Source organism: Drosophila pseudoobscura, chromosome X (assembly GCF_009870125.1).
Source record: "Drosophila pseudoobscura strain MV-25-SWS-2005 chromosome X, UCI_Dpse_MV25, whole genome shotgun sequence".
Classification (NCBI taxonomy): domain Eukaryota; kingdom Metazoa; phylum Arthropoda; class Insecta; order Diptera; family Drosophilidae; genus Drosophila; species Drosophila pseudoobscura.
The window spans coordinates 28,825,327-28,850,163 of record NC_046683.1 but is presented as its reverse complement, the minus strand read 5'-3'; the positions used below and the strand labels follow the sequence as shown (position 1 = coordinate 28,850,163).

General features: G+C 41.8%; 1 long non-coding RNA gene across 2 annotated transcripts; it reads right to left on the bottom strand.

Annotated features, from left to right (window-relative positions):
* Window positions 1-13,462: 13,462 nt before the first annotated feature.
* Window positions 13,463-20,871, bottom strand: LOC117184555 (uncharacterized). 2 transcript variants are annotated; one of them, XR_004469956.1, is made up of 3 exons: window positions 20,855-20,871; window positions 13,654-13,799; window positions 13,463-13,593 (listed from the first exon to the last, which is right to left on the bottom strand). It is a non-coding gene; the product is annotated as an uncharacterized lncRNA (long non-coding RNA). The 2 variants fall into 2 exon arrangements; XR_004469955.1 differs by lacking the exon at window positions 20,855-20,871 and adding an exon at window positions 14,330-14,365.
* Between the last annotated feature and the right edge of the window lie 3,966 nt (window positions 20,872-24,837).

Here is a 24,837-nt window from a genome sequence, read left to right as displayed (position 1 = left end):
TAGCTATTTCTTAATAATCTTGAACTTGAATCCCCCGCACCTATTTATGTACATATGTCTATGGCTACGTATACATTTTGAATTAGCATATACTTGAACATATGCATACATATATATATTCACTCATGCCTTCATAGTTATATACCGTTTTACCCGTTGTTTGAATCTCGTCGAAAGGGTGGTTCGTTAACCGAAGCCGCGGTAAATACCACTTACAGCCATACATACATACATGCAAGCAGAAGAAGCTGTGCATTCCTTTCGTTTTTTCGCCTCTCCACCGGTTGCTTGCGTTGTATTTGTTGGGATAGTTTTCGATGCCGCGCTTAAACTTAATGGAACGCCAAGCAACGCGCTACCTTGCATTTCGAGGGTATATTTTTTTTTTAACTGCCGTTTGCAACCGACTCTATACATTGGTACCTCGTGCCTCAATATATATATAGTGACATATCTATAGTCCATGCTCCGCATACCCTTGTCTATGTCTATTACCCTGCACCCACAATACTATAAGCAATCCAACACTACTATAAACAATCCGACACTCTCCGCTTCGAAACCCCATAAACAATCTCACGCTCGAAATGACCACGCGTAGCCGATTGCAGGCAATGTAAACAAACACCCTAAGCTAGAAGTGGAACATAAAACAATAGATGCCGCACTACAATCCAGCCGCACTAAAATCCAGCCGCACTAGAATCACGCCACTCTTCAGAGATCAATTACTAATCGATTCTCAAGAACCACGCCATCAATCAGAGGCCCTATTCTCAGCCACCCCCAAGTAATGCAACACCGATCATACGCAGCGGAAGCCTTTCATCAAAAGCCGCCTTTCCCACATATCGATCGAGTCACGTACTCCATCTCCGAAGCCGAGGTCGAAGCCAACGCCTCCGAATCCAAATCCGAATCACAAGCCGAGCATCTACATTTAAGAAGGCAGATGAGTTCTGTTCAAGACAAACGTCAATCGCGACACCGTCGGAGAATTCAACAAAAGTTAATTCCATTCAAGACATCGGACATCAGTCATCGTCGGGGAAATAACTAATCAATGTGCACTAAGTTTAAGTGAAAGAATAAAATCTTTTTTAAAACGTAAACTGCAGTGTCGCATATTTAACTGGCGCAGTCGGTAGGATCTCAGTTAAAAGTGAACGCTTTTTTTAGACGATCAATTGGCGTAGTGACAGTTACAGTGCGTAATAACCTACAGTTATCAGAGAAAAAGTAACGCTAATACTAAAGAGATCCGCCAAAGAATCTACACACGATTCAAACTCAATTAATATTAGAAAAAATAAATAAATAAAAAGAAATCAACATGCCGCTGACAGAAATATACCTGAACCAAGCCTTGAAGTCAATCAGGCAAATTCCATCATACGACGGATGCCAAGAACGTCTAAGTTCGTTCATAAGCAGGATTGAGTACATCTCCGGATTGTACCCAACAGAAGACCGCAGACAACAAAGCATCATGTACGGAGCCACTGAGGGTCAACTGTGCGGACGAGCACAACTTTTATCACAGAGCCTTCAACCCAACACCTGGAGTGATCTAAAGGAAGGAATCAGCAAATTCAACAACCACACTCCATACGAGACGCTACTACAACAATTACACGATACCAAATTCAATGGGAGTATTCGTAAGTTCATAGAGGAACTAGAAATTAAGTCCAATGTTATAATAAGCAAACTAAATCTGGAAACTAGAAAATAAGATAATCTTTAAAAACGCTCTGGAAAATGCCACCAGACATACCATAGAAGATGCTCTACCCAATAGACTGTTCATTATCTTAGCAAAGAAGGACATTTCTACTATGGCTAAACTAGAAAAATCAGCTCAAGAGTTAGGAATCTACGAAAATTTCGTAAATGATAACAAGAATCACGAACACTCAAGAAACGGAAATAACAATCGTAGGAACGTTGGAACTTATTACCCTCGCTATAGTAGTAACGATTATAACAATCAAAGCCCAAGTACTTCCAGAAATAATCATGGAACGAATCGAAATAATTCAGGAAATAATGCAGTAAATAATAAAGGATTATTTAATGAATTTAGAAATTCCTTAAACCAAGGCAGAGCACAGAATCCCACTAACTACCAAATTAACCAGACTCAGGCAGGTAACAGTGCACCGAATCAGCCAGTCAAACGATCTAGGGAAAGCCAAAGTGGACATATGAAAATGGATGTAAATTTTCAGCAGAGTGCCTCGGAAGAAATCGAGGAGGACCATATATAGAAATAATTGTAAATAATAAAAAGTTAAGAGGTATCGCGGACTCGGGAACGTCAATAAATATAATAAAGGAAAACTATACAGATTCCAAAGTCGATAGCTACAACCTCACCGTCCATACCATCAAAGGACCCGTCCGTCTGACTCAGAGCATTACACGTAATGCAACCAAAAACTGTCCGACAAAACAAAAATTTTATATTCATAATTTTTCTGAAAATTATGACATACTCTTAGGCAGAGAATATTTAATGGCCAGCAAAGCCGTCATCGATTACCGAAATGAAACGGTAACGTTAGGAGAAAGGTCATACCCAATCATCCAAAGTGGAGAAACAATTGCCGACGGCAAGACCGCACACAAAGGTGATAAGTCATCTTCAAAGGAAGATATAACTACACCCAAGTGCCTTGACCCATCTCCTGAAGGAGAGCAATACTTCGCTTCCGCAATAGAGAATGAATTAAGGGAATGTAACCAGCTAAGGTTGGAACATCTAAATGACGAAGAAAAGGAGAAACTAAAGAAAGTTCTCTATGAATTTAAGGACGTGCAGTATAAAGAAGGTGACATTTTGACCTTCACTAGTACTATAAAGCACGAAATTAAAACCCATCACGAAGATCCTGTATATCGTAGACCATATAAGTATGCTCAAATACACGATCAGGAAGTGACCCAACAAATAAAAGATATGACTAGACAGGGAATCATTCGTAAGTCGAATTCTCCCTATTGTGCACCCATTGCTATGATACCAAAGAAGATAGATGCTCCAGGAAAGCAGAAATATCGTATGGTAGTAGATTATAGAAGTCTAAATGAGGTGACAATCAAGGACAAATTTCCTACACCCAGAATGGACGAAATCCTAGATAAACTAGGTAGGTGCCAATATTTTACAACAATCGATTTAGCTAAGGGATTCCATCAAATTCCCATGGAACCTAGTTCGATCCCAAAAACAGCTTTCTCCACGAAGCATGGTCATTACGAGTTCACTCGTATGCCTTTTGGGCTAACCACTGCCCCCGCCACATTCCAAAGATGCATGAACAATCTGTTAGAAGATTTAATTGTGTATCTAGACGACATCATTATCTATTCCACATCATTGGAAGAACATTTGTTGTCTCTTAAAAGGGTCTTTGGAAAGTTGAGAGATGCAAACCTCAAACTTCAAATGGATAAGTGTGAATTCCTTAAGAAAGAAACGGAATTCCTAGGCCATGTAGTAACAACTAACGGCATAGTTCCTAAAGAAAATATCCGCCATAATAAACTTCCCAATACCCAATACAACCACAAAAATAAAATCATTCATAGGTTTATGCGGATTTTATAGGAAATTCATTCCCAATTTTGCTAATATAGCAAAGTAAATGACACTCAAATTAAAGAAACGAGCAGTCATAGACCCAACCGAGGAAAAATACGTTGAGGCCTTCGAAAAGTTGAAAGTACTTATCACCTCAGACAACATCCTCGCATTCCCAGATTTCAACAAAATGTTCACGGTAACAACCGATGCAAGTAACATTGCATTAGGAGCGGTGTTGTCACAAGAACAAAAAACAATTTGCTATGCAAGTAGAACCTTAAATTAACATGAAATCAATTATTCAGCAACAGAAAAGAAATTACTAGCTATAGATAGAAGAAGATAATACAAATTACATTCCACTTACAGAGCGACCAATCAGTTACTATAATAGGCAAATAGAACTGATTAAAGGTAATGAGGATAAGGTAGAAACATCCCACTATTTCCACAAGATACTGATAAAAATCACATATACTGAAATGACAGAGTCATTAGCGAAAGATATAATAAAGGAATATGTGTGTACCAAAAAGAGTGCACTATATTTCCATAATGAAGTAGACTTCCCACTGTTCCAAAGGGCATTCCTGGAGATAATCAGTCCAAATCACTTTACAAAACTGATTAAATCCAGTACCAAACTCATAGATATTCCGAACTACTCCGAATTCAAGGAACAAATATTAAAGAAGCATAAAGAGCTACTTCACCCAGGTATCGAAAAGACCACTAATCCAAAATATCATCAATGAATGTCCTACCTGCAACGTTGCTAAAACAGAGCATCGTAACACCAATCTAACCTTCGAAATCACCCCTGAAATACAAAATATCAGAGAAAAGTATGTCATGGATTTTTATCTGGTAGGCAATCAACAATTCCTAACATGCATTGATGTATATTCTAAATTCGCTACCCTTGTAGAAGTTAAGAGTCGTGACTGTTTAGAAACAAAGAGAGCCATCATAAAAGTCTTTAACGAAATGGGCAAGCCACAGGGAATTAAAGCCGACAAAGATTCAGCATTCATGGTTGAATGCGGAAAATGTCAAAATAGAGATCACTTCAAGCAAAAATGGAATATCTGACGTAGAAAGATTTCATAAAACAGTAAATGAAAAATTAAGAATAATATCTAGCGAGGATAAACCAGAAGATAGATTCACGAAGTTTGAATTAATTCTTTATACTTATAATCATAAAACCAAACATAATACCACAAATAGGACACCATCTGATATATTCATTTATGCAGGCTAACCTGATTATGACACCCAACTAAATAAAGTGAATAAAATCACTCAATTAAATAAAAACCGCATAGAGTATGAAGTAGATACCCGCTATAAACTATCACCTCTAGTTAAGTCTAAGGTAACAAATCCTTTCAAAAGGACGGGTGAAATCGGGCAGGTAGACGAAAAGCACTTTGAAGAGAAAAATAGAGGGAGAAAAATCACCCACTATAAAACAAAATTCAAAAGAAAGAAAAAATCTAATAAAAGTAAATACGATAATTGCAGAGCACCCGAAGAGAGTACTGGGAATCCGGAGCTACAACATGATTAAGATTATAATCTTAATAATGTTCACCGTCCTACAAGCTATCCGACAGAATATAGAGATAGATCCCATCAACTCAAGGAATGGATATCTCATATTCAAAACAAATACCATTAACATACCCATTAATTATGAATACCACTATCTAACAATTAATATAACAAAAACAGATGAAACATATCAGAGTTTACCAGAACAGGCAACTCAATTTGATAACGAAATCCAAGTTCAATATTTAGTCGAGAAATTGCAACGTGAATTCAACGGCATAAAAATAGGCAAAAGAAACAGAAAAGGCCTTATAAATGCAGTAGGCACAATATATAAATATCTATTTGGAACGTTAGATCAAGATGATAAGGTCGAATTAGAAGGGAAATTAGACAATCTGGCTAGCCACAGTGTTCAAGTTAACAAATTAAACTTAGTAATTCCAGCATAGACGTTGTCAATAAATTAAACAAAGATAATGACAGAAATAAGCAACTAGAAATATTAATATTTAACCTTCAACATTTTACTGAGTACATAGAGGATATTGAATTAGGCAATTTAATCAATAATTTTGAGGCAGGATTACCTGAAACACATCGATTCAGAGAAATTATTAAATATCAAAACATCTACTTGGTTGAAATCAGACCATAACGAAATATTAATAATTTCCAACATCCCACGAGAGATCAGAAATATTCCTATACTTAAACTTGTTCGATATCCAGATGAAGATAATAACATCCTCACTGACCTAACGCAAAACAATTATTACATTCCAGAAAACGAGGTATATGAAAAAGAATCAAAACGAAAAATAAATGACGAATGTATATCAGGAATAGTCAAACAAGTAGAAACAAAATGTCCATACACCAAAGCACACCAAAACTTTCAAATAAGTTTCATAGAACCCAATATATTGTTAACTTGGAAATTACCAAAAACCTTATTAAACCAAGATTGCCTAAACCAAGAAATAAAAGTAGAAGGTAACGCATTAATAAAAATACATAATTGCAGTGTACAATTAAACGAATTCTTAATATCCAACTCAATACCAGAATTTTCACAGAGCATATACATCAACAATTACGTAACAAAAATTAAACCACTGTCTTATTTGCAAACCAAAGAAATCATAATAGAAAATACGCGATTAAATAATGTATTACATGTAAGCTTAATACTACTATTTGTCATAATTATAATAGGATTAAGCTACAAATTGTTTAGTCTAAGTAAAAGCAATAAGCCTAAAACCGACCCGCACATAGAAACATACTTAGACGAAGACGAAGAATCCCCAGCAGGCACAGTTTTAGACGCACCTGAACTATATCCAAGGATAATAGCCTGAGGACAGGCTTAAATCTAACAATGGGGGAGTGACATATCTATAGTCCATGCTCCGCATACACTTGTCTATGTCTATTACCCTGCACCCACAATACTATAAACAATCCGACACTACTATAAACAATCCGACACTCTCAGCTTCGAAACCCCATAAACAATCTCACGCTCGAAATGGACCACGCGTAGCCGATTGCAGGCAATGTAAACAAACACCCTAAGCTAGAAGTGGAACATAAAATAATAGATGCCGCACTATAATCCAGCCGCAATAAAATCCAGCCGTACTAGAATCACGCCACTCTTCAGAGATCACTTACTAATCGATTCTCAAGAACCACGCCATCGTAGCTGACCAATCAGAGGCCCTATTCTCAGCCACCCCAAAGTAATGCAACACCGATCATACGCAGCGGAAGCCTTTCATCAAAAGCCGCCTTTCCCACATATCGATCGAGTCACGTACTCCATCTCCGAAGCCGAGGTCGAAGCCAACGCCTCCGAATCCAAATCCGAATCACAAGCCGAGCATCATGATATAAATAGTCTACATTTAAGAAGGCAGATGAGTTCTGCTTAAGACAAACGTCAATCGCGACACCGTCGGAGAATTCAACAAAAGTTAATTCCATTCAAGACATCGGACATCAGTCATCGTCGGGGAAATAACTAATCAATGTGCACTAAGTTTAAGTGAAAGAATAAAATCTTTTTTAAAACGTAAACTGCAGTGTCGCATATTTAACTGGCGCAGTCGGTAGGATCTCAGTTAAAAGTGAACGCTTTTTTTAGACGATCAATTGGCGTAGTGACAGTTACAGTGCGTAATAACCTACAGTTATCAGAGAAAAAGTAACGCTAATACTAAAGAGATCCGCCAAAGAATCTACACACGATTCAAACTCAATTAATATTAGAAAAAATAAATAAATAAAAAGAAATCAACATGCCGCTGACAGAAATATACCTGAACCAAGCCTTGAAGTCAATCAGGCAAATTCCATCATACGACGGATGCCAAGAACGTCTAAGTTCGTTCATAAGCAGGATTGAGTACATCTCCGGATTGTACCCAACAGAAGACCGCAGACAACAAAGCATCATGTACGGAGCCACTGAGGGTCAACTGTGCGGACGAGCACAACTTTTATCACAGAGCCTTCAACCCAACACCTGGAGTGATCTAAAGGAAGGAATCAGCAAATTCAACAACCACACTCCATACGAGACGCTACTACAACAATTACACGATACCAAATTCAATGGGAGTATTCGTAAGTTCATAGAGGAACTAGAAATTAAGTCCAATGTTATAATAAGCAAACTAAATCTGGAAACTAGAAAATAAGATAATCTTTAAAAACGCTCTGGAAAATGCCACCAGACATACCATAGAAGATGCTCTACCCAATAGACTGTTCATTATCTTAGCAAAGAAGGACATTTCTACTATGGCTAAACTAGAAAAATCAGCTCAAGAGTTAGGAATCTACGAAAATTTCGTAAATGATAACAAGAATCACGAACACTCAAGAAACGGAAATAACAATCGTAGGAACGTTGGAACTTATTACCCTCGCTATAGTAGTAACGATTATAACAATCAAAGCCCAAGTACTTCCAGAAATAATCATGGAACGAATCGAAATAATTCAGGAAATAATGCAGTAAATAATAAAGGATTATTTAATGAATTTAGAAATTCCTTAAACCAAGGCAGAGCACAGAATCCCACTAACTACCAAATTAACCAGACTCAGGCAGGTAACAGTGCACCGAATCAGCCAGTCAAACGATCTAGGGAAAGCCAAAGTGGACATATGAAAATGGATGTAAATTTTCAGCAGAGTGCCTCGGAAGAAATCGAGGAGGACCATATATAGAAATAATTGTAAATAATAAAAAGTTAAGAGGTATCGCGGACTCGGGAACGTCAATAAATATAATAAAGGAAAACTATACAGATTCCAAAGTCGATAGCTACAACCTCACCGTCCATACCATCAAAGGACCCGTCCGTCTGACTCAGAGCATTACACGTAATGCAACCAAAAACTGTCCGACAAAACAAAAATTTTATATTCATAATTTTTCTGAAAATTATGACATACTCTTAGGCAGAGAATATTTAATGGCCAGCAAAGCCGTCATCGATTACCGAAATGAAACGGTAACGTTAGGAGAAAGGTCATACCCAATCATCCAAAGTGGAGAAACAATTGCCGACGGCAAGACCGCACACAAAGGTGATAAGTCATCTTCAAAGGAAGATATAACTACACCCAAGTGCCTTGACCCATCTCCTGAAGGAGAGCAATACTTCGCTTCCGCAATAGAGAATGAATTAAGGGAATGTAACCAGCTAAGGTTGGAACATCTAAATGACGAAGAAAAGGAGAAACTAAAGAAAGTTCTCTATGAATTTAAGGACGTGCAGTATAAAGAAGGTGACATTTTGACCTTCACTAGTACTATAAAGCACGAAATTAAAACCCATCACGACCTTTGTGGGGGCCTGTAACAGTGACATGTCACAGAAGTCTGGATACAAACTGTCGTTGCTCTAGCTCTTATAGCCTCTGAGCACTAGGCGCTCATAGGGACGGACAGACAGATATGGCTCTATCGACTTGGCTTTTGATGCTGATCAAGAATATATATACATTATGGGGTCGGAAACGGTTTCTTCTGGACGTTTCACACATCCAATTTAACCACTTATCTAATATACCCCTATACTCTGCGAGTACTAGATATAAAAATTTACTGACTCAATATGACAGAAAAAAAAAATTAGAAGAAAAACAATTTCGACTCAATACACATACTCCTTTTGAGACATTTCAGGTATTCAAAATTGAACAAGTTAAAATTTAAGAAGAAATTAGAAACCTGATGAAATTTTGTTACATTTACATTCATCTTCTATTTTTCATGGCTTTACACAATTACCCAAGATATCTGCTGTTCATTGAAATAGTGTTGCTTTCGAACAAAATCAAAAAAAGAAACTCAAATTAAAACCTATGTTATATGTTCTGTATGAGCTGCTTTACCCCGGCCTGGCATGGGTCAGTAAGGTCCTTCCAACGTTTCAATACGATTTGAGCCAATAATTTTAATAATTCTTAAACCACTTGCCAAAATTGAGTTCAGGTTGACGGATTTGCAGTTGGTAGAATTCCTTTGACCTTCGGCTATAAGATTTCGATGAGTTTAAGATCCATTGACTGAGCTAAACATGGCAGAACGTCGATATTTTCGGAATATTTTTTGTTCAGGGCATCAGTAGATAATTGCCGCGCACTCGATGTCGTGCGTTTGTCGGTGCGCTCGGAAGATCCACAATCCACACGGCGTTCACCGCAGCGTAACGCTTAAGCTAAGTTACTTACGCTCCCACCACCGTTTTAACCGGCGCGCTACCTACACGTTACACCCAAGTGATCCAGTAGCTATTTCTTAATAATCTTGAACTTGAATCCCCCGCACCTATTTATGTACATATGTCTATGGCTACGTATACATTTTGAATTAGCATATACTTGAACATATGCATACATATATATATTCACTCATGCCTTCATAGTTATATACCGTTTTACCCGTTGTTTGAATCTCGTCGAAAGGGTGGTTGTTAACCGAAGCCGCGGTAAATACCACTTACAGCCATATATATATACAGCCATATACATGCAAGCAGAAGAAGCTGTGCATTCCTTTCGTTTTTTCGCTTCTCCACCGGTTGCTTTCGTTGTATTTGTTGGGATAGTTTTCGATGCCGCGCTTAAACTTAATGGAACGCCAAGCAACGCCCTACCTTGCATTTCGAGGGTATATTTTTTTTTTAACTGTTTGCAACCGACTCTATACATTGTTACCTCGTGCCTCAATATTATTGTTCGTCCACAATTTTCGCTCTTGGTTAAACATTTATTGATCGTAGTATTTATATCTGCACATTCCGGCCACATTTTACAATTTCCATAATATTGTTACGTTTATACAGTTCGTATTTTATGGGTTGAGAATATGCTTTCGATGTCTTGTTGCTCCCCTCGGCAGTCCCTCTTACGGTTCCGAGCACTATGGACCAATCGGCAGCCATTTTCACACGGTCCAAGTTTGCCTTCGCTGCAAGCAGACTGACCCGCTTCGATCAGAAGCTCGACGCTCCAGATGCTAGCACTCCAACCTGCTCGCTCTCCCAAGTCCATCAAGATCAACTCCGAAGCCTGTGGGCAAAGGTGGACGCTGAGTTCGAGGCCTGTTCGGTGGCGATGTCGGAAGCGGATCCAAAGGGTGGTAGCTGATGTCCAAGGGATGTCCGATGACTGCTACACGGTCTACGCGTAATGCCTTGCCGAAATGAACGATCAGCTCGAGCCCCCGACTGTCTCTCACACGCCGCAACTGGCCGTTCAAGTGCAGACTTCCGGCGGTAGCCGCCATTCTCCATATGACACGGGACTACCAGCAGTGGCCCACGTTCCGAGACCTGAGGTCTCCATTCTCAATGCCGTGTCCGCTTAGTCAAAGAAGATCTGCAGTTTTTCCATCCGCTCTCTGACTAAGCAACTAAATGCCGCAACCTCCGTTATTCCGGAATTGGCCCTATGTGGTGGTTCTCTTGAGAAAATTACCCTGGTGGATGATATTGGTGTTATATTAGACGCCAAGCTAAAGTTTTCTAAACACATGTCGACAATGGTAAATATGGCCATGGGCGTACTTCGGTTTATAAAGAGGTGGTCAAAAGAATTTGACGACCCCTATATAACAAAGACTCTCTATACGTCGCTAGTTCGTACAAAGTACACCAGGACCGTATAGAATCAGTAAAGAAAAACTCTTTACTCTTTGCTTTGCGGGGCCTTAACTGGGATACGGGTGTGAGACTTCCATCTTACTCCAGTAGACTGCTATAAGTAAACCTCCCATCCTTAGTTAGCCGTACGAAAATTCTTGGTGTGATTTTTGTGCACAACTTGATCAGGGGTGACATAGACAGGCCGCATAAACTTCCCGATTCCTATTAGACTCACTAGAAATGTTATAGCGTTGTTCCTTCCACTTTGTAAATCGAATTATTCCTTGCATGAACCGTTTAGGGTCTTATGCTTGGATGCTCTCTCTACCATATTATTTCCCCCACTAAATCTCTTCCTCTTATTAAGTTACTCACACACCTTAACCTTACACACCTTTCTAGTAATTAGAAATTGTAGTGGTATTTGTATTTGTATTTTGAATGCATGCTCAGTTTCTTAATTAGTGAAGTGAGTCTGACCAACTTAAATTTTTCATGTTTTTTACTAGACTAGAAGCTATTTTTACAAAAAATAATCATGACCATAGCGATAAGCCTTCCTTATATTTTCGGATACCTTGATTTTTAATATTAAGCAGTCGATGTTTTTTGACTTATATCCCTTTTTGTAAATATTTGTTTTCGAATTTGCTCAAAACTTTTTAACTGGCCTTAACTGAGGCACATTTGCAGGTTTTGCAGCTTAGGCACGAACTCAATGCTTTGTTAAGTGCTTAACAAATGAGTCGGAAGCAGATCAAGGATAGTGGTGTTCAGTCTTCTTCAGATGAGACAAAGTTGCGACAATGTTTGAAATAAACAGAGAAATGTTGAAAAAATCCACAATGTTGCGAGAATGTTAGAAATAAACAGTGTAACGTTGAAAAACCGGAAGCATGGTATGAGAAATGCTACATTGTGAAAACAGTCAAGGAAAACACTTAGAAAAGAAAGGTTTATCCAACGGCTTCGAGTTGTGCGATTATATGTGGTTAGTCTACACGTCAATAAAACATACGGCTTTTCCTGTGATTACGGATATTTGGAAATTCCGCCAAGAATTTGCCGAAAAACCAACAAAGGTATTCCCATATATATGGGAGGATCTGAACCCAAAACAAGCAAAAAAAAGTGGCCAAGAGGCTTCAGAGTTTTTCTGGCATAATGAGCAGACGCTATTATCATTCGCATAATACCTATCAACAAATTTTTTAAGCGTCGGAAGACAATTGTCCTTGTAATTTTGCGCATTTACAGCCAATACTGCCAATATGTATGTTTTTTTTTATCTGGTACAGAGAAAAGTTTGAACAGGTCTTCTGGTGTCTGCATATGTAGTATAGAGAAAAATATTTTTTAGCAATTTTTTTACAGTCGGTCCGGTTCAGCGCATTTTACCATAATTTATTGTACCAATACGTTGTATTAAATGTAATTCGTTACATAATTACCCATACTAATAAATCGGTATGTATATATAAATGGAGTAAAAAAATTTACGGGATCTCATAAATTGAGAATGGCTGAGCCGATTTGTCTCATTTGGTTTTCAGCTGTTTAAATTTTCCAGGAGAAGGTTTATACGAAAACACTCCCGAAAAAATGTATTTTTTATTTTTTTTTTAATACTAGCCGTAGTAGCCGTATTAGCGGAGAATCCATTTCCATAGTCGGAGATCAGGTCAAAACTCTTTATATCAAGACTCCATCAAGAAACAATCAACTGAGTTGTCCTCATTTCTTATCCGTGCAACCACAATGAGCGCCACAGCAAAACGAGGCAGGGTCGGCTAGTTAAACAACAAAAATCGAAGTATAGAGGCCATATAAAGAAAATTCCGTTTTGTATGAATAGACTTTAAAAAAAATTTAATAATGTCAATTATTATGTATTCTTCTTTTTTATGTGTAATTTAATTTACAAGGACTTGGAGGAAACTAATATATATTTAAATACTAATATTTAGTATATTGGTTAAAAAAATACTTTTCTCAAAATTGTATGTCTTGTAACTCATTTTTAGCCTGCCCTAGAATCTTAAATGTTTGCGTCCGATAGGGTAGGGTAGCCTTAAAGTAATTTTGATCAGCGTTGGCGTCAGCAGTAGTAAATGTTAAGGAGGGTATTGGCATTTGCCTCATGTGTTTCGGGCGCTGCTGATGATATTGCTGGTTTGGATGAGTCTGATAACGTCTCTGGCAGTACATTTTTGCAGAGTTAGGAGGTTCAATGTCAAAAATGGTCTCCATATGCAACATACACTCTTGCAGTTGAACCTATTTATATAAAAATAAAATTTAGTCAATGCCTTGGACTTCAATCTTTCTTATACAAACTTGTTCGATGCTGGTTAAGTCCGTAAGTAGACCTAATAAAAAGGGAAGATTATGGCCTGTGCGTAGATGCCATTTTAGCCCACTCATTGAAGCGGCTATACTCGATGCTGCTATTGTGCTAGCTGGGTACTTTGCAAATTGATGTTCTGCGAATAATAGTTAGTATATAAACATTTTAATAAGAATAATAAAATATATTTTGGTATATTGTAAGGAATGGGCAGATCAAGCAGGCCAAGAATTGTGTTCTCATGCCGTATTGACTAGGAATAGTTTTTCTTAGCTCAAACTTGGTTCGCCATGGAGCTTAAATTTTGTTTGAAATATTGTGATCCCATAATTGTAAAAAATCCCATAAATTCCTCGATTCGGAAAAAAAAAAAAAAAAACGGAAAGGATCGTTGTGAGGTGCTGTGGCGACCGCAACTCTACATTTATACCCGATACTAAGTCAGTATAGCTCTGACATCTAACAGGAGTGTGGATACCAAATTTGGTTGCTCTAGCCTTAATAGTCTCTGAGATTTGTGGATGCCCCAGATTTTCGTCCTTTGCGGGGGCGGAAGGGGGTGTGGCGAAATTTTGAAACTAGCTCGTCAAGGTCCGATATAACAGGAGTGTTGATCAAAAATTTGGTTGCTCTAGATTTTATAGTCTCTGAGATCTAGGAACTCACTTTTAGCAATAGGCAAAGCCGACCATGAAACCTGTGTGTTAGAGAGAGACAGAGCGAAGAGAATGAAATTTTTTTCATCATTTTGGCTGTAATAATTATACGATCTAGTTCAGATTTTGCAGTCTAGAAGATAAAATCATTCTCTACGATTATGCGTTTTCTCGTATCTTTGAAATTGTGGATGCCACAGATTTTCGACCTTTGTGGGGGCCTGTAACAGTGACATGTCACAGAAGTCTGGATACAAACTGTCGTTCCTTTAGCTCTTATGGGTTCTGAGATCCTTGAACTCATATTTTGCAATTGGCAAAACCGACCATGAAACCTGTGTGTTAGAGTGAGACAGAGCGAGAAAGAGTGAAATTGTTTTCGTGATTCTGGCTATAATAATTATACGATCTGGTTCAGATTTTGCACTCTGTAAGATATAGTCATCTTCTACGATTCTGCGTTTTTAGTTTTCTCGTATCGTCGAAATTGTGGATGCCACAGATTTTCGCCCTTTGTGGGGGCGGAAGTGGGCGGGGCAAAGTTTTGAAATATTTTTGTAGCAGTGACATATCACAGATCTGGTCTGATGAGCTGAGGCCACCGGACGGGTCGCAGGTTGCGGATAGCGAACGACCTACCTATATACAGGTCATATAGGTAGGTCAGCTGCGAATAATCGGACATCCCTAGGGAGAGTACCGAAAATAAGCAGCCCCGGACAGCCAGCGGGTGTTCGCGAAGTAGCAGCACTGACGATGCGCTTGTGGTGCCGCCTCGTATAAGTAGCTCACACACTCCCATATCCCTACACACTACCTACCCACATCCCAACCCCACACATTCAGCTCACACCGGGCCGGACTAAGAGTGTTATTCGACCCGTGCCGAGAGTCAGCCTGGCTGGGGGCCCGGTATATTAAACTAGCCCAGTCGTTAACGGAGAGCTCAGGGACTTGGCAGCCACCTGTTCTAAGTATGCCTTATCCGGGCAACGTGGATCTCTGCCCGGACGGACCGTACCCCTTCTCTGCAGCTCGTGGGAAAAGAATGGAAGAATTGAAAAACAAACAAAATGAGTCTGGCACTCCCCAAATGCCAACAGGGAGCAATCCCAAACAGGGGAAGGCAGCGGCCCAAAGGCCTGGCCCGACCCGCAAATCAGCAGGGAAAACCTGCGCGGCGGAAGATGCTAGGGAGAGCCCAAAGGGGTCCCATCCCGGTGTCGGGGTGGGTGGTGAATTGGCTCCCAAAACCGATACCTTGGCAGAGTGGCTATGCAATCCTGCGGCTGCTCTGCCTGCTGGTAAAGTGGAGGGGGATGAGTCACCATCTACTAGTGTCAAAGCCAAATCCTTTACATATGCCGACAGAAGGAGTGCTGGCAACCTACTCCGTCGGCAGAACGCGAGCCAGATGTCCAGCCCGACGGACAAATGGATTAAGAAGGTCGAGTGGGCCTCGAAGGTGCTGCCGAACTTTGGCAAGGAAGCACCGAAGAAGGAAGCCCCTCAGCAAAAAAGGCAGCGCTCGCAGGAGACTCCGGGGCCGACACCGAAGCGCTCCAGAGTGCTGCCTAACGCATCGTTCGCGCAGATTGCCAGAGAAAGGACGCTGATTGGCGTCCTGGACAAAGGCAGCGTGGACTCCCGGATCCCTCGGAACCAGTGGAAGTGGGTGGAAGCGGCACTGGCCGACCGCTGCTTCGAGCTGGTGGAAAAGCAGCCTGGACCCCCCCCCCCCCCCCCCCCCCCCCCCCCCCCCCCCCCCCCGTCTGCAGAGACATGGGCTGGTACCAGGGCTGCATAAAAATCTTAGCCTGTGAAGATGAGCGCTCCGTACAGCTGTACAAAGCAGCGGTAGCGCAAATCGGGGAAGTCTACCCAGGGGCGAAGCTCGTCGCTGTAGACTGGAGCGAAGTGCCCAGTAGACCAAGGGCGAGAGTCTGGGTGCCCGCCTCCATGAAGGAGCCGGAGCGCATCCTAAAAATGCTGCAAAGATGCAACCCCCACCTCCCAACAGCGGATTGGAAGGTGGTCAAAGTTGAGACGACAGGGCCCCACAAACCAGGCGGTGGTCGTCCTCAACAAAGAGTCGCTGGCCCTGATTGAGGCTGCCAAAGGCGAGCTCAATTTTGGGTTCAGCTCTGTGACCGTAAAGGTCTACAAGTCGGATGCGGCGGCCGAGGCACGTCCTGTCGACAAGCCAGTCGAGCAGGACGCTGCCTCGGAGATCGAAGCACCCGACGATCACACAGAGATAGACCCAGTGGGCTACTCCACAGATGGCACGCTGAGATGCGACTTCGAGGCGATGTGTTGCCACGAGGAAGTCGAGGACGATCCGGATGCCGACATTACAGTGGTGGAGAACACTAAGGATGTCCCTGAGGCTCCTTCAGATCAATCTCCACCACTGTAAAGCAGCATCCGCTGCTCTTATACTCCGCCTCGAAGAGAGCGGAGCAGACGTAGCCCTGATCCAGGAACCTTGGATAGTGGGAGTCAAGGTTTGTGGATTAGGGTCGAAGGAGTACAAGATAATTAATATCTTTCTGCTCCATAATTATAGCGATAGCGACAACACGGCGGTAAGCCTAGAGCTGAAAGGGACACATCTAAGGCTGATGTCGTCCTACATGGCCCATGAGGGAAACGATCCCCCCAACGACCTTGTTCGCAAACTAGCCAGCGACAGCGAGAGGTCGGACATAGACCTATTAATAGGTTGCGATGCCAACGCTCACCACACTCAATGGGGGAGCTCGAACACAAATGCAAGGGGTGAGTCACTTTTCAGCTTCATCCTTAACTCAAATCTATTTATTTGTAATCGGGGCAACGACCTCACTTTTATAATTAAAAATCGACAGGAGGTTATTGACATCACCCTAGTGTCTTCCAACCTGTTAGACATAGTCAAGAGTTGGCAAGTCCTTGATGACCACTCCTTCTCTGACCACAGATACATCGAGACCACACTATCCCTCGAGTGTCCGAAACCTAAGGACTATATTAATCCCAGGAAAGCCAACTGGGAAAAATATAGCTCAGCCCTGGAGGACTTACTCCCCTCCAAAGCACCATCATGCCCGGACACAAAAGACGACCTAGATCGCCTAGTGAACAGGTTCACAGAAGCATGCAAAAAAGCCTTCGCGGCAGCATGCCCCTCTAGCAAACCTAGGCGGAAAAAGAAACCCCCCTGGTGGTCAAAACAAATAGACATCCTTCGTAAAAGCTGCAGGACCCTCTTCAACAGGGCCAAAAGCGCGAACGAGGAGAGCCACTGGGCAGACTACAAAATCTGTCTTTCACTATATAAAAAGGAAACAAGGAAAGCAAAAAGGGCCTCTTGGCAAAAATTTTGCTCGGAAATTGAGGAAACGTCAGAGGCCGCAAGGCTTCGCAAGATTCTCTCAAAAACTAACCCCTCGGTAGGGTATCTTAAAAAGAATGACGGCACGTGGACCAACTCCAGTGAGGAGTCCTGCACATTCTACTAGACACGCATTTCCCAGGGTGCACAACTATCGAGACGGTACATCTCCCCGGAGAGGGACCGGTAACATCGATGGATCACATCCTCACAAAACGTAACATAAGCTGGGCAATAAACAGCTTCAACCCGTTCAAATCGCCAGGCCCAGACCAGGTAATCCCGGCCCAACTTCAGAAGGCCGGGGATACGGCCATAAACTGGCTACAAGGTATCTTCAGGAAGATACCGGCTGTGGGTACAATCCCGCGAACATGGCTTAAGGCAAAGATAGTCTTCATTCCCAAAGCTGGGAAAGCCTCGCACTCAGCTGCAAAGGACTTTAGACCAATCAGCCTATCGTCCTTCCTCCTCAAAACCTTTGAGAGACTCGTCGGGCTGCAACTGAGGACAACTATACACCCTCAGTTGCTGTCAGGCGCACAGCATGCCTACCGGAAAGGAAAATCCACGGAAACGGCTCTTCATGAAGTGATCTCTGCGGTAGAGAAATCTCTGCATCACAAAGAGTACTCACTCATAGCATTTCTCGATATTGAGGGAGCTTTCAACAACGTTGTACCGGGTGCCATTACAGAAGCCCTGACTGACCTGGGGGTGGACCGTCACTTGGTGATGCTCATTGATCAATTGCTCACATGCAGGACGGTGACATCATCGATGGGATCGTCCGCCCAGTCAAGGTATGTCAACAGAGGCACCCCGCACGGTGGTGTCCTGTCTCCTCTTCTGTGTAACATAGCAGTCAACAAGATTCTATGGGACCTGGACGGGGGGGGCTGCAAAGTCGTGGCCTATGCGGATGACGTTGCAATTATTTTCTCGGGGAAATACCCCCAAACACTGTGCGACTTAATGTCCACAAAGCTAGCGCAACTGTCGGACTGGACGGAATCGCGCGGTCTGGGAGTAAATCCCTCAAAAACGGAACTCGTATTATTCACAAATAAATACAAGGTCCCGCCCCTCAACCCTCCAATACTACAAGGATGCAGGCTCTCCTTTAGCGACAGTGCCAGTTACTTAGGGTTGGTAATTGACAAGAAGCATAACTGGAACCTGAATGTCAAAGACAGAGTGAAGAAGGCCATGACTGCACTCTATACATGCAAAAAAGCTATTGGGCTAAGATGGGGTATGATCCCAAGCATAGTCCAATGGATATATCAAGCTATAGTTAGACCAATACTACTCTACGGAGTTACGGTGTGGTGGCCAGCCCTATCAAAAAGGGCGATCACCAAGCAACTGGGCAAAGTCCAGCGGACTGCCGCCCTATGCATCAGCGGAGCTCTCCGCACCACCCCAAATGATGCGCTAAATGCCATCCTATGCCTACAGAGCCTTGAACTCGCAGGAAAGGAACGGGCAGAAGCAGCAGCAATACGTCTAAGAGACTCAGATCAATGGGTGACACAGTGCATAGGTCACTCAGCCATATTAAATAGCAGTACTGTCCCCTCAAAAACAGACTACCAAGTTCCAAGAGAGTATACAGACACTCCCTTCGACACAATCATCCCTCATAGAGACGAATGGCTCGAGGGACTCCCAGGCCCCGATGGGGCCATAAGCATCTTCACAGATGGATCAAAGCTGGACGACAGAGTCGGAGGGGGAATCTACTCTGAACAGCTAAACATAAGGCATTCCTTCAGACTCCCAGATCATTGCAGTGTCTTTCAAGCGGAAGTCAAAGCAATCAGGGAGGCACTAGACTGCCTACAAGCGGCTGCCGTCACGGCAACCAAGCTAAACCAAGCTAAACCAAGCGACAGCCAGGCTGCGATCAAATCGCTAAGCGCGATTTCCTCGAACTCGGCCACCGTGGCAGACTGCCGCAAATCTCTACACGAGATGGCTCAGCAATTTGCTATTAGCCTAATTTGGGTCCCGGGCCACCGGGACATCGAGGGCAACTGTATAGCGGACGAGCTGGCCAGATCTGGCACTACAATCCCCCTTCTCCAAGACAAGGAGGATATCTGTATGCCAATGGCCACCTGTAAGCTCATCATAAGGGAGCAATACAAGCGACTAAAAAACAATATGTGGCAAACAGTGCCACGATGTCGCACAACTCGGCAAACATGGCCGACCATGGACATGAAGCGCACCTCCGAGCTCCTCAAGTTAAGCAGGAAAAGGTGCAGCGTAGTCACACGTTCCCTCACGGGACACTGGCTAATAGGCACCCACGCTAACAGGCTGGGGGCCCCACATAACGATTTTTGTCGCAGCTGTAGAGACGAGGAAGAGGAGGAGACAGTGGAACATCTGTTCTGCTCCTGCCCGGCTCTCAGCAAAAGAAGGCTACAACACCTGGGCTCAGCCTTTCTACACGACATCTCAGCGATGTCCAAACTATGTCCCAGAAGGATAGCGAACTTTGTGAGAGCATCTGGATGGGATAATTGCTGACAGGAAGTCTCACAACGCAGGAAGGAAATGATCCTATGCGGTATCACAACGTGTGACGGGCTCCGAGCGAGCCCGGCAGCCGCCTCAACCTAACCTAACCTAACATATCACAGAAGTCTGGATCCAAAACATCGTTGCTCTAGCTCTTATAGTATTTGAGCACTAGGCGCTGAAGGGGACGGACAGACGGACGGACGGACCGACGGACAGACGGACAGACAGACATGGCTCAATCGAGTCGGCTATTGATGCTGATCAAGAATATATATACTTTAAAGGGTCGGAAACGATTCCTTCTGGACGTTACACACATCCACTTTTACCACAAATCTAATATACCCCAATACTCATTTTGAGTATCGGGTCTAATAAAATTTAGTCAATGCCTTGGACTTCAATCTTTCTTATACAAACTTATTCGATGCTGGTTAAGTCCGTAAGTAGACCTAATAAAAAGGGAAGATTATGGCCTGTGCGTAGATGCCATTTTAGCCAACTCATTGAAGCGGCTATACTCGATGCTGCTATTGTGCTAGGTGGGTACTTTGCAAATTGATGTTCTGCGAATAACAGTTAGTATATAAACATTTTAATAAGAATAATAAAATATTAAAATACCGAATATTCGGTAAAATGCACATCCCCACAACAAAAAATGTCTGTCCAGAGAAGGGTTGGTAATTTCGGTCTCTGAGATTTGTGGATGCCCCAGATTTTCGTCCTTTGCGGGGGCGGAAGGGGGTGTGGCGAAATTTGGAAACTAGCTCGTCAAGGTCCGATATCACAGGAGTGTGGATCAAAAATTTGGTTTCTAGTTCAGATTTTGCAGTCTAGAAGATATAATCAATCTCTACGATTCAGCGTTTTCTCGTATCTTTGAAATTGTGGATGCCATAGATTTTCGACCTTTGTGGGGGCCTGTAACAGTGACATGTCACAGAAGTCTGGATACAAACAGTCGTTGCTCTAGCTCTTATAGCCTCTGAGCACTGGGCGCTCATAGGGACGGACAGACAGATATGGCTCTATCGACTTGGCTTTTAATGCTGATCAAGAATATATATACATTATGGGGTCGGAAACGGTTTCTTCTGGACGTTTCACACATCCACTTTCACCACTTATCTAATATACCCCTATACTCTGCGAGTACTAGATATAAAAATTTACTGACTCAATATGACAGAAAAAAAAAATTAGAAGAAAAACAATTTCGACTCAATACACATACTCCTTTTGAGACATTTCAGGTATTCAAAATTGAACAAGTTAAAATTTAAGAAGAAATTAGAAACCTGATGAAATTTTGTTACATTTACATTCATCTTCTATTTTTCATGGCTTTACACAATTACCCAAGATATCTGCTGTTCATTGAAATAGTGTTGCTTTCGAACAAAATCAAAAAAAGAAACTCAAATTAAAACCTATGTTATATGTTCTGTATGAGCTGCTTTACCCCGGCCTGGCATGGGTCAGTAAGGTCCTTCCAACGTTTCAATACGATTTGAGCCAATAATTTTAATAATTCTTAAACCACTTGCCAAAATTGAGTTCAGGTTGACGGATTTGCAGTTGGTAGAATTCCTTTGACCTTCGGCTATAAGATTTCGATGAGTTTAAGATCCATTGACTGAGCTAAACATGGCAGAACGTCGATATTTTCGGAATATTTTTTGTTCAGGGCATCAGTAGATAATTGACGCGCACTCGATGTCGCGCGTTTGTCGGTGCGCTCGGAAGATCCACAATCCACGCGGCGTTCACCGCAGCGTAACGCTTAAGCTAAGTTAGTTACGCTCCCACCACCGTTTTAACCGGCGCGCTACCTACACGTTACACCCAAGTGATCCAGTAGCTATTTCTTAATAATCTTGAACTTGAATCCCCCGCACCTATTTATGTACATATGTCTATGGCTACGTATACATTTTGAATTAGCATATACTTGAACATATGCATACATATATATATTCACTCATGCCTTCATAGTTATATACCGTTTTACCCGTTGTTTGAATCTCGTCGAAAGGGTGGTTGTTAACCGAAGCCGCGGTAAATACCACTTACAGCCATATATACATACATGCAAGCAGAAGAAGCTGTGCATTCCTTTCGTTTTTTCGCTTCTCCACCGGTTGCTTTCGTTGTATTTGTTGGGATAGTTTTCGATGCCGCGCTTAAACTTAATGGAACGCCAAGCAACGCCCTACCTTGCATTTCGAGGGTATATTTTTTTTTTAACTGTTTGCAACCGACTCTATACATTGTTACCTCGTGCCTCAATGTTATTGTTCGTCCACAATTTTCGCTCTTGGTTAAACATTTATTGATCGTAGTATTTATGTCTGCACATTCCGGCCACATTTTACAATTTCCATAATATTGTTACGTTTATACAGTTCGTATTTTATGGGTTAAGAATATGCTTTCGATGTCTTGTTGCTCCCCTCGGCAGTCCCTCTTACGGTTCCGAGCACTATGGACCAATCGGCAGCCATTTTCACACGGTCCAAGTTTGCCTTCGCTGCAAGCAGACTGACCCGCTTCGATCAGAAGCTCGACGCTCCAGATGCTAGCACTCCAACCTGCTCGCTCTCCCAAGTCCATCAAGATCAACTCCGAAGCCTGTGGGCAAAGGTGGACGCTGAGTTCGAGGCCTGTTCGGTGGCGATGTCGGAAGCGGATCCAAAGGGTGGTAGCTGATGTCCAAGGGATGTCCGATGACTGCTACACGGTCTACGCGTAATGCCTTGCCGAACTGAACGATCAGCTCGAGCCCCCGACTGTCTCTCACACGCCGCAACTGGCCGTTCAAGTGCAGACTTCCGGCGGTAGCCTCCAATCTCCATGTGACACTGGGACTACCAGCAGTGGCCCACGTTCCGAGACCTGAGGTCTCCATTCTCAATGCCGTGTCCGCTTAGTCAAAGAAGATCTGCAGTTTTTCCATCCGCTCTCTGACTAAGCCGGGCTTACAACTAAATGCCACAACCTACGTTATTCCGGAATTGGCCCTATGTGGTGGTTCTCTTGAGAAAATTACCCTGGTGGATGATATTGGTGTTATATTAGACGCCAAGCTAAAGTTTTCTAAACACATGTCGACAATGGTAAATGTGGCCATGGGCGTACTTCGGTTTATAAAGAGGTTTATACCTCGCTAGTTCGTACAAAGTACACCAGGACCGTATAGAATCAGTACAGAAAAACTCTTTACTCTTTGCTCTGAGGGGCCTTAACTGGGATACGGGTGTGAGACTTCCATCTTACTCTAGTAGACTGCTATAAGTAAACCTCCCATCCTTAGTTAGCCGTACGAAAATTCTTGGTGTGATTTTTGTGCACAACTTGATCAGGAGTGACATAGACGGGCCGCATAAACTTCACGATTCCTATAAGACTCACTAGAACTGTTATAGCGTTGTTCCTTCCACTTTGTAGATCGAATTATTCCTTGCATTAACCGTTTAGGGTCTTATGCTTGGATTATAATTCCCTCTACCATATTATTTCTTCCTCTTATTAAGTTACTCACACACCTTAACCTTACACACCTTTCTAGTAATTAGAAATTGTAGTGGTATTTGTATTTGTATTTTGAATGCATGCTTAGTTTCTTAATTAGTGAAGTGAGTCTGACCAACTTAAATTTTTCATGTTTTTTACTAGACTAGAAGCTATTTTTACAAAAAATAATCATGACCATAGCGATAAGCCTTCCTTATATTTTCGGATACCTTGATTTTTAATATTAAGCAGTAGATGTTTTTTGACTTATATCCCTTTTTGTAAATATTTGTTTTCGAATTTGCTCAAAACTTTTTAACTGGCCTTAACTGAGGCACATTTGCAGGTTTTGCAGCTTAGGCACGAACTCAATGCTTTGTTAAGTGCTTAACAAATGAGTGGGAAGCAGATCAAGGATAGTGGTGTTCAGTCTTCTTCAGATGAGACAAAGTTGCGACAATGTTTGAAATAACCAGAGAAATGTTGAAAAAACCCACAATGCGAGAATGTTAGAAATAAACAGTGTAACGTTGAAAAAACGGACGCATGGTATGAGAAATGCTACATTGTAAAAACAGTCAAGGAAAACACTTAGAAAAGAAATGTTTATCCAACGACTTCGAGTTGTGCGATTATATGTAGACTAACCCTACACGTCAATAAAACATACGGCTTTTCCTGTGATTACGGATATTTGGAAAATCCGCCAAGAATTTGCCGAAAAACCAACAAAGGTATTCCCATATATATGGGAGGATCTGAACCCAAAACAAGCAAAAAAAAGTGGCCAAGAGGCTTCAGAGTTTTTCTGGCATAATGAGCAGACGCTATTATCATTCGCATAATACCTATCAACAAATTTTTTAAGCGTCGGAAGACAATTGTCCTTGTAATTTTGCGCATTTACAGCCAATACTGCCAATATGTATGTTTTTTTTTATCTGGTACAGAGAAAAGTTTGAACAGGTCTTCTGGTGTCTGCATATGTAGTATAGAGAAAAATATTTTTTAGCAATTTTTTTACAGTCGGTCCGGTTCAGCGCATTTTACCATAATTTATTGTACCAATACGTTGTATTAAATGTAATTCG